Source organism: Perissodus microlepis, chromosome 18, assembly GCF_051167445.1.
Source record: "Perissodus microlepis isolate ML-2025 ecotype Zambia chromosome 18, ASM5116744v1, whole genome shotgun sequence".
Classification (NCBI taxonomy): domain Eukaryota; kingdom Metazoa; phylum Chordata; class Actinopteri; order Cichliformes; family Cichlidae; genus Perissodus; species Perissodus microlepis.
The window spans coordinates 27,849,537-27,860,053 of record NC_140478.1 but is presented as its reverse complement, the minus strand read 5'-3'; positions in this window follow the sequence as shown (position 1 = coordinate 27,860,053).

Here is a 10,517-nt window from a genome sequence, read left to right as displayed (position 1 = left end):
TTTAGGAGCACAACAATGATTTTGAGGTTTTGACTTGGCCTCCAAAACCTCCAGATCTCAGTCTAATTGAACAACTGTGGGATGTGCGGGAAAAACAAGTCCGATCCACGGAGGCCTTTACAGCTTAGAGGACTTCAAGGATCTGTTGCTAACATCTTGGTGCCAGATACCACAGCACACCTTCAGGGCTCTATGGAGTCTATGCCTTGATGACTCAGTGTTGTTTGGCAGCAAAAGGGAACCAACACAATGTTAGGTAGGTGGTCATAATGTTATACCTGACCGGTGTATGCGTGTATAACTAAATCAAATGTTATCACCAACATCTAGATTTTAAATAGAATTCTCAGCATATAACAGTTATGGTCTCGGTTCATCAAAATCACATTCTTAGAAAGTTTTCTATCAAAATAATTCCTTCGTGCCTTAAATGTTACCACCATTCCAGAAGAGATCTAGCTTCAGGTTCTGAAAAGTGAAGCCACAGTTTAAGTGCCTTAAACCTGTACTACTTTTAAGGGCCAACAGGGGGCAGCCTCTCTAACTGTAAACAGCTTTTTGGTACAGAAATCTTTGAGAAAAAACAGTTTTTGTTTGCTGTGCATTGAGATCTCTGTAAACACTTTCCTGATGAGTTTGAGCTCATTCACCAGTTTCACACCGTGCTGAATAAAATGTTCAGTTTGTAAATTGTGCTCATTGTTAACTTCAGAAAGAAGGATTATCCAGGATTTGCTAATTGGCTTACAACATGTCAATCACAAGTCTCTACCCAGTGATCGTGTGATGTCCACATCCACTCATTGTTCACCACAATGGGTTTCAAAACACCAAGCAGGCAACAGCAACCAGGGGGTGACACCACAGATCTTCAACACTGTATGTGAATGTAATTCTATAAAACTGGTCTCATTCAACACGAGCGGGCTTATGAATATGTAAATTGCCATTTAAAACCTCCCTCTGCTGCTTTTCTTGTTCACATTCTCATTCTGCTAATACTTTTGCCACTCACAAGTTTTCTTGTTGCATGGAGGGAAACGCAGAAACAGTCCACATGTGGAAATGTGCGCATTAATCAAGTCAAGGAAATTCCAGAAAATGTATTCCATTCATTTGGATACAGAGGAAGTTGTTCAGTGGGTGAAACATTTCATAACTCATCCACTGACTTCTTCAGTCTTAAACTGACTGCAGGTTTTAATCTGTTAAGTGCCAAGAGCATTGCTGTGGATTACACACTGGAGGAAACCACACCACTGGCTAAGCCGAGGGCACAATATAGAAGAGCCATCTCATCAGGATAGGAGTCAGCCACCTACAGATGGTGGCTTCTCCTTCGGTGATAAGGATTTGAACATCTAAGATGAGCAGAAAAAAAAGAAATGACAATTGATAAACTGAGGCAGGGGCCAAAAGTTTTAATGCTGGAGAGAGGAAAAGGTGCTAAGGTTTGGGAAACCTGCAGTTAGCTAAGACTGAAGAAGACTGGAATGAGTGATTAAACATTTCTCCCATATCAATGAATCAGTCAGTCAACCAGTCAGTTAATCCATCCATCATGGTGGGTTGGTGGGTGGAGCTGCCATAGGGCAACACAGGTTACACCCTGGACAGGTCACAGGTCTGTCACACTGCTAACACAGACAGACAGCCAACCACACTCACATTCACATCTATAGCCAATCACCATTTAACCCAGTCCCACTAACTGCATGTCTCTGGACTGTGGGAAGAAGCCGAAGTACCCGGAGAGAAGCCACACAGACTCAGGGAGGACATGCAGGCTCCACATAGAAAGACCTCAGCCAGAGAGCCGATTTAAACCCAGGACCTTCTTACTGTGAGGCAACACTGCAAACCTGCATTCACATGAACACAATCAACTTTCTGACACACTTACTTTTGTATCACAAGATGGAAAAAACCCCAGTGCCCAATGAGTAAACCAGCAGGTCTGGCACAAAAAGGTACCATTTCTCTGGGTCAGGGTGAGAAACTGTGACAGAATGTATAAAAAAGTAAATAAATAATCCCATGCTATACACCAACATAGTTTAGTGCAATGTGCACAATGCAGAAAAACATTCATAAAAGATTCACACATTACACATATAATGCCATCAAAATATGAAAACTGCATTAAACTCTGGGTGATAAAGGACTATAATGATGCAGCTGGCTACTTTTGCATGCACTGACATTCCAGCTGGAGTTTGTTTCATATTATGGCAAACAAAAAAGAAAAACTATTTTTTCAAGTAATGAACATAAGTGGAGCGGGATAAACTGAACAGCTCAAGGTTAAAAGGTACTACAAGAATATAGGATACTTTGGCTAACTTAAAACATTTCCACTCAGGCTCACTGGGGGTGGGGCAATTTGTTAAAGATAGAAATTGCTGAACAATAATAAAAGAAACAAATATCAAGTTAAAATGAAAAATAAATACAATGGAAATTAAAAACAATACAAAAAGAAAGACATATACACTCTGGGGTCTTCAAACTCAATTAAAGCGGTAAGCCAAATGACAAAAATATATTTTAAGGAGGGATTTAAGTCCAAAGTCGTTGGGCCCGTACTGCAAAGACTCACCTTTAGTGACTAAACAAGCCTTCAGAATCACTAGCCAGAAAATGTCAAGCAGCAGCCAGCCTCATATGGAGCATCTCACAGACAGGCAGCCTGTGTAGGACTTTGAAAACCGACAATAAAATCTTAAAATCAATTCTAAAACTAACAGGTAGCCAGTGAAAGGCTGCAGGGACTCATTCGCCTGCTTTCCAGGCAGCTAGTCTATTCTTTACATCACTTCCTCTTTCTCACGCTGTCAAACTCAGCCTCCGTTCGGTGTGCTTTAAATCTCAGTGCTCTTCTGTCATTCTGCTTTCCAGACTCTGGTGCAAACCGCCTCCTCCCCAACTCTGCCCTATTCCCATCCAAGCCTCCATCTTCATCTTCACCACCACCAGTGTGTAGACTCCGGGGAGGAGGGGTCCTGTCATAATTTCTGTTCTGCTATGTTGGTTAATCCGAGTTTAATTGTCAAATAGCTTATTAATCAAATTCTATATCTTAATAAATCATATTAAATTCTTGCAAATTATCTCTCCTTATTGAGCTACCTTTGCTCTCCGAGTCTGATTCAAGTCAGAGTTGAAATTCAGAGTGTTTAATCCAGGCACCCCCACAGAGCAGACAGATATTGTTCTGAGGTGTAGTCTTCAGCTCCGCGAAGCTGTAATGGGAGTTTTCTGAAGATTTTAGTTTCCCAAATGCAGCAACTAATAAATAAATTGAAATGACATGTGGAAGTCAGTGTAACAGTTATATTAACCTTTTCTTTTGCACTTTCGCCGATAAGCAAGAGCTATTAGGGAACAAACAGCATTTCAAGATAAGTTGGTTCTCATGAAGCTTCAGGCTGCTCGCTCACCATTTCTATCATTCCTGCTGCACGGTTTCATTTTGATTTGTTGGTGAAAAACTCATTCAGCCCAACGAACCATAAAAGCTGAATTTCATCCCTGAGTGAGATAACTTAGAGGTATATTGACTGCATGGACATTAGAAGCAGGGGAAAGAGCATCACATAGAATCCACCTGTGTCTTACATCTCTGCGAGTCTCCTTTTTTCCTCTCCATTCATTCACTATGACCCACTGACCCTCTCACTGGGTGCCGTGAAATGGACAAATCTTTCAGTTTTTCAGTGTAATTGAAGACCCCAGCAGAATTACAGGTTTTCCAGTAGGGAGCACTGTTAGTATGTGTCAGTGTGTAACAGCAGATGCCTGCCGAGGGTTGTCCCAGTGATTTGTTTGTCCTGCAGAATGAGTTTGCTGCCTGTCATTAAAGCAGCCAAGCAGGGAGAAACAGTCTGTCTGTCACGAGTCCCTCTGTGGCTGTGCCGAGTTCAGCTTTCCCCAGGCTCGCTCCGTCTATATCTGTCTGTGTTTGTCTCTCTGCTCGCCTCGTCCATCATGCTGCAGACACAATCGCTCCATCTACATTTCAAACATTTAGCTGATGCTGTCATCCAGAGCCGATCATAACATCTGCAACTTTACTAGAAGAAAACATTGTTTGCGTCCTATAACAAAGCTTTAACACGAGTAGTTCAATGATAAACAATGTATCACAGTATCTGCACATTTGAAGCCAGAAATTTGACTTTAATAGACTTGATACAGTTTGAGTGCATGTGTACACAATCACCGTCCTCTTTGACCTCATTCATTTACACTTCAAAGGAGAAGTAGATAGTAGATACAAGTGGAAAGCTGTTTTTGGAAGGCTGTCTTGCTCAGCCTTACACATGGATTGATAAGACTGGGAGCTGCTGCTTCTCCACATGGACATGAGCCAGTTCAGGTGGTTAAGGCGTCTGACTCCTTGTTGTAAGTGACATATTTTGGATATGTTCAACTGAGAGGAAACCCTGTTGTAGACTGAGGACAGACTGGTGGGGTTAAGATTAAGGAGGAAAGGTGGTGGATGAAGAGAAGAGATTAAAGCATCTGTGTTAAATTGGAAAGAAAAGGTTAGTGGGGTTATTGTGCTGTTGTTGTGAGCTGGAGTTAAACAAAACAAATAAAAGCTTGAAATTAACAGAAGAAAAATTGCATATGTTCTAGATAAATGAAATTATGCGGTGTCACATACTGTTGTTCTTAGTAAAAAAAAAAAAAAAAAGAAAGAAAAGAAAAGAAAAACCCCAGAAAACCCAAAGATGAATGGAGAATAAGTGCTCAGTGCATCATGGGAAGCTACCCAGCAACCAGACCTTATTGTAGCATAACTAAGGGATGGCTCAGGGTCACCTGATCCAGCTGTAACTGTAAGCTTTAATGAAAAGCAAAAAAGGTTTTTCCATCTCCTGCATCCAAAAGTGAGAGCTGGTTCATTTTGAGTGTAAGTCTTCCAATCTCAGTGCTAATTGTCTGTTGTCTTCTTACTGTTGCCCTTCGAAAGTTCATTTTCTTAGGCATCTTCTTGTGGTTTTCAGTTCATTTTTATTTATATGGTTCCAATTCACAACAACGGTCACCTCAAGATGCTTTATATAGTAAGGTAAAGACCATTCAGTGTTAGAAAGAGCACTTGGTGACAGTGGGAAGGAAAAACTTTCTTTTAACAGGAAGAAACCTCAGGTGGAACAAGGCTCAGGGAGGGGCAGCCATCCACCGCCACTGGTTGGGGATGAGAGGAAAGAGAAGAGAGAGGAAGCCCCCCGGCAGCCTAAGCCTACAACACCATAACTAAGGGATGGCTCAGGGTCACCTGATCTAGCCCCAAGTATAAGCTTTAATCAAAAAGGAAAGTTTTAAGCCTAATCTTAAAAGCAGAGAGAGTGTCTGTCTCCTGAATCCAAACTGGGAGCTGATTCCATAGTAGAGAGACCTCATAGCTGAAGGCGATGCCCTCTATTCTGCTTTTAGGAACCACCAGTAAGCCCGCAGTCTGAGAGCAGTACTCTGTTACTGTGCAGTCTTCACAGGAAGAAAACTGCAGCACACTGCTGCACTGCTATGGTATTTTGCCCACAAGTGGTGCGCAATGTGGGATTTTAGTAGGATGAATGGATGTCACTCACAATGTTGAATATGTGCGAATTAAAAATGATATTTGTACATAAAAAAAGTGTGCAAGGAAGAGCTTGATGAACACAGTGCAGCAATTACTATTAAAACACTTTGGGAGCACAGCAGTGTGCAGACTTATCTGGTTTTAAACTGATGCTCTCTTTTTGCAACCCTCCCTTTGGTGAAATTGTCAGTTTTACTTATGTTCAACTTGTCTCTGCAGGTTGAGATTACCATTGTTGTGCAGAGGGAGTGCAAACTATAACTCAATCTATGTTTTCTGCTGTATAAATATGCCGAGGAGGGATCAGTGCAGTCTATTAAAATGATGAGATAGTAAAGTATAAACACGCAGCACTCCCTTGAGTTGTCATAGATTACTCACTATGCTTTGGGAATGTGTTTCATGCATATATAAGCTTTATGTGAATGTGAGTACATATATGTGTGTTCCTACCCTTTATCAAAACCTCCCAGCTCTCCAGAGATTTCATTTACAGTACATATGGATTATTGTCTGACAGCTCAGTCTATATTAAGGATGTTTATTTCCATCCATTGCTCTCAATAATCCCCGAGGTGCAGCAGTGCTCTCATTTCTGCTGCTGCGGTGTCTCCCTTCTCCCATACATTGCAAATGTAACGGTACTTTCTTTGTTGAATGAGATGAGATCTGGGAGCTTTCCTCCCTGCCTGTGTGGGAAGCTAAGCAACCAATCTGTGTGCCTGGCTTTGCATTGTTATTGTTCAGCAGACACTGGAATCAATTTTACAATTGCAGCAGGACAGTAAAAGCATGAGCATCAGTAGCAGACTGCACTGAGCCCAACACCTTCCAAAATTTAATCAATAGCAAAGTCACATGACACCCCTCTTCACTCCATGACGACTGGAAAGAGGGCAGTGTGGAGTGTGATATAGTGGAAGGCTTATCAAAAAATGCAGCTTTGTGCAATCGCAACATAATGGTGACTGTACCCTCCATTCAGACGGTCAGAGATGACTCATCTCTTCCTTTATCAGAGACACAAAAAAGTATTTTTATCCTAAACATAGTGAAAATGTTTGCGTAGATCATGTATTTGTCCACAGTTGTAGGATTGTCCTGCGCTCCAAAAATACACGACTCTGAATACAGAGGCTGAAAGCAACGGGGTGTGGATGCTTTCATGCTTTAAAATGATTGGAAGCATTTTCAAATGTGAATGCTATGAGCTTGCGCTGCCAGAAACTGCTCATTTTTTCAGTAAATGTTATCACAGGAAGGCAGAAATTTGAGCACAGGACTTATAAAAGGGGACATGTCACTTGTATTTTAAAGAAGGAAGGCTTAAACAAGGGAAGGACCTGTTAGGAGTCAGATTCATCCACAGAAACAAAGGTGCTTTTGAAGAGCAGCTTATACATATTGTAAATTGCATTGTAAATTTAGCACTTAGGGTGAATGCTGAGCTATAAACTGATCATATATGATGCAGAAACTAACTAGAAGAATTGATTTGTAACCCTAATGTAAATAAAGCTCAGAGACACACTTCTCACTGAATTCATGGGTGTAAGAAATGTAGTTATAGTAGCAAAGTTGGCAATAATTCAGTTCCATTCAACTATTTATATTGCCCCAAAACACAACAGCAGTCGCCTTAAGGCAGTTAACGTTGTAAGGCAAAGACCCTGCAGTAACATAGAAAAACCCCCAACAGTCCGACAAGCCCCTATGAGCATTTGGCAACCGCGGGAAGGAAAAACTCCCTTTTAACAGGAAGAGACCTCCAGCAGAACAAGGCTCAGGAAGCAGTGCGATGTCTGCCGCAATGTTACAAGATAACATAATAGACAAATACTTACAAACACACACGGATTATCTCTTCAACAGAAAATTGATGAGACTTTGTTCATTTTACTTGGAGAATTTTACACTGACATCGGTCACAGACTGTATCTGAAAGACAATGCACACACAGGTACAGAATCTAAAGCCACACAATGGTCATAATGTCAAGATTGCTGTAGCTGTCTATAGCTTGCATGGAAAATATTGCAGGGAAATGCTAACCCCTGGCTAAACAGCAGGAGACATTTTTAAAAATGCAATATAGGAACAGTTGCCTTCAAAGGGAAAGTTGTGCCTCACTGCTGCAGCCAATACATTTCAGAGGGAACAACTTTTACTTTAAAGAAAAATGGCTTACATTTCCAGTTTGCATTTGCACTTCTCACAGTTTCACTACTGCAAACAGAGATGGTTGTCAAATTTCTGCACACAAGTTGGTGTCTTCACTGCAAACTACAGCAACCGAACCAATCGCAATTTTGGTGCAACATCAAATGTCTCTTTGTGGCCAGTATAACCTTAACACTCCCACAACCTTCAGCAACCACTTGCCAACTGTGGGGAAATGCAGATTTTTCTCTTGTGATTTGGTAGTTGCGAGGTTGTTGCTGACCGATCTCTCAGGCTGTGACTGAGGTTATTTGCACCAATCTAGCTTGCAGTGCAGTGAAAATGTCAACATTATCGTCAACTGGGAGGAAGAGTGTTTAGACCAGAGGTGGGCAATCTCAGTCCACAAGGGCCGGTGTCCCTGCATGTTTTAGATGTGTCCTCGAACCAACACAGCTGATTTAAATGGCTAAATTATCTCCTCAACATGTCCTGAAGTTCTCCAGAGGCCTGGTAACAAACTAATCATGTGATTCAGGTGTGTTGACCCAAGGTGAGATCTAAAACCTGCAGGGACACCGGCCCTCGTGGACTGAGATTGCCCACCCCTGGTTTAGACCCTGGCCATGCTGACTGTAACAATGATCTGTTTGCTTCAGCATTAAGCAACTGGCCTTATATTTTTATATTTATCTCACTTTGGTTGGACAAGAAAAACAAAAAGGAAGTCAATCTCCTGAGCACTTCCCACCCGACTCCCAGTGGTAAAACACACAACATAAAAAGCTAATTTAAGTATTTTTTTTCCTTAAAGGAAACTGAGAAATGACTCACAGTTCAACCACTTTGTCACCATAAAACTCATCCAGTTGACTAATCAGTACAAAAAGGGTAAATGGACTGCATTTATATAGAGATTTTCACTGCAAGCCACATTTACCCATTCACACACACACACACACCTCTTTTTGCATTCTAGATAAACAGGGCCTCCTGCTCACCCTCCTGAGCCATGGCAGCAAGCGCAGTAGAAGATATATACAAAATCACAAAGCATCTTATCTTACCACTCAAAGTTTCTGCTTAAAAATAAAAAGCACGAGCAAATGAGTAAAATCACCTTTAGCAATTTTTTTGACTGAATTGTTTAAATGCTCAAATCCGATGTTGTTTTTAATCATAATATTCAAAAGATTGCTTCGACAAGCAGCTTCACTTGTAACACTGCTCTGATTCGGAGTCTAAAGAGTCCTATGGACTACTCCCAGCCTCGCACAGACTTTGGAGGTAAACATTTTTTCTTAATTAATATTTGATCAAAAAAGAAGAACTGAGGGTTGGGAATTAAACATTTTTGGACAGCATCCGCATGAGGCTGGGGATTGGTTTCTCCCCACAACCAGTTTTCTGAAAATCAAGGATGAGACCACTGGGAAAAAAAAAGAACTCAAAATGATAAGATTTGGATTATTTAAGCAGACATCAAGCTAAAGGATCTTATGATCTAGTATTCAAATATAATTCTCATTGGTTTTCAGTTTGAATAAAACAGAAAGCAACCACTAAATACAGCTTATTTGATATTTAGTAATTGCCTATAAAGAAATTAGTCCAGTACAATGTGCAGTGTTGATAACGTGGCTCGAGAACCCGGCCATTTCATATAAAAGGGTGCATTACAGTTTAAATATTACTCAAAGACTGACCATCAAATTACTTTAAAACAATGAGAAGAAACATTTAGAAAGGTATCAAAAAGGAAAAGAAGTTCATGTAAATTCATGTAATAATGTAAAATAATTACATGAAATAATTACATGAAAATAATGTAATTTCATGTTTTCATTTTGCATTATAATAAAATACAACTTTAGGGAACTGGGGTGTTTGGTGAGATGTCCACACCTAAGACGAAGACTGTGGCACTGTTTTAGCGCACGCCCTGAGCGCCTTTTATAGTGGCGCTCACACTTGCTGTTGATCGATTAACCGAATTCATTTCGTTAACAGCACCTGGGTACTAATTAAACGTAATCCCTTAATTCCTACAGAAGCAGTAAGAATGGACTTTCTTTTCAGAAGAATCTTTGCTATCCTTTGTAAACCTATCCTTTTCACATGCCTGTATGTGATCAAAAATATGGAAAAACCTCAACAGGTCTATCAGATGGAGGATTGAGGTTTTTCTCCACAACGACATGCATGCTGGACCTCCAAACGTGAACAGATGTTTACTTGTGTTAGGAACAAAACAGGGTAAATTATTCAGTTTGGTGTTGTTCTTCTTATCAACTTGTATTAAGTTGTTTCCGTTTAAATTTTAAAAAGTCTAAAATTAGATTTTAAAAGCGTGCAACATCCCTAAAACTCCAGGGATGGAGGAGACTTGACTGATTGCGAGTTAAATATTCTAGTGTTCCTTGTTTCAACTTGTAGTGAAACACTAGAGTATTGAATTATTGAAGTAATCAGTATGTTATTCTGCGCTGTGACCGGAGGCAGAACTTGGATTTTAGTACAGCGAGCGGAATAATACAAAGCAGACGGAGGAGAGACGATCAGAGGAAGAACGACAGGCCGCAGCTCGCCAAGCTCCACCGACCAGTGTTGCCAATGTAGCGACTTTGTCGCTATATTTAGCGAGTTTTCAGACCCCTTGGTGAAAGCGGGTATCGCTTTTACTCTCAACAAGCAGCGGGTGCTGTAACGCAGTCAGTTCTTCTTTTACTCTTATGCTGTTTTGTGGATCACAAGGTTTAAAACT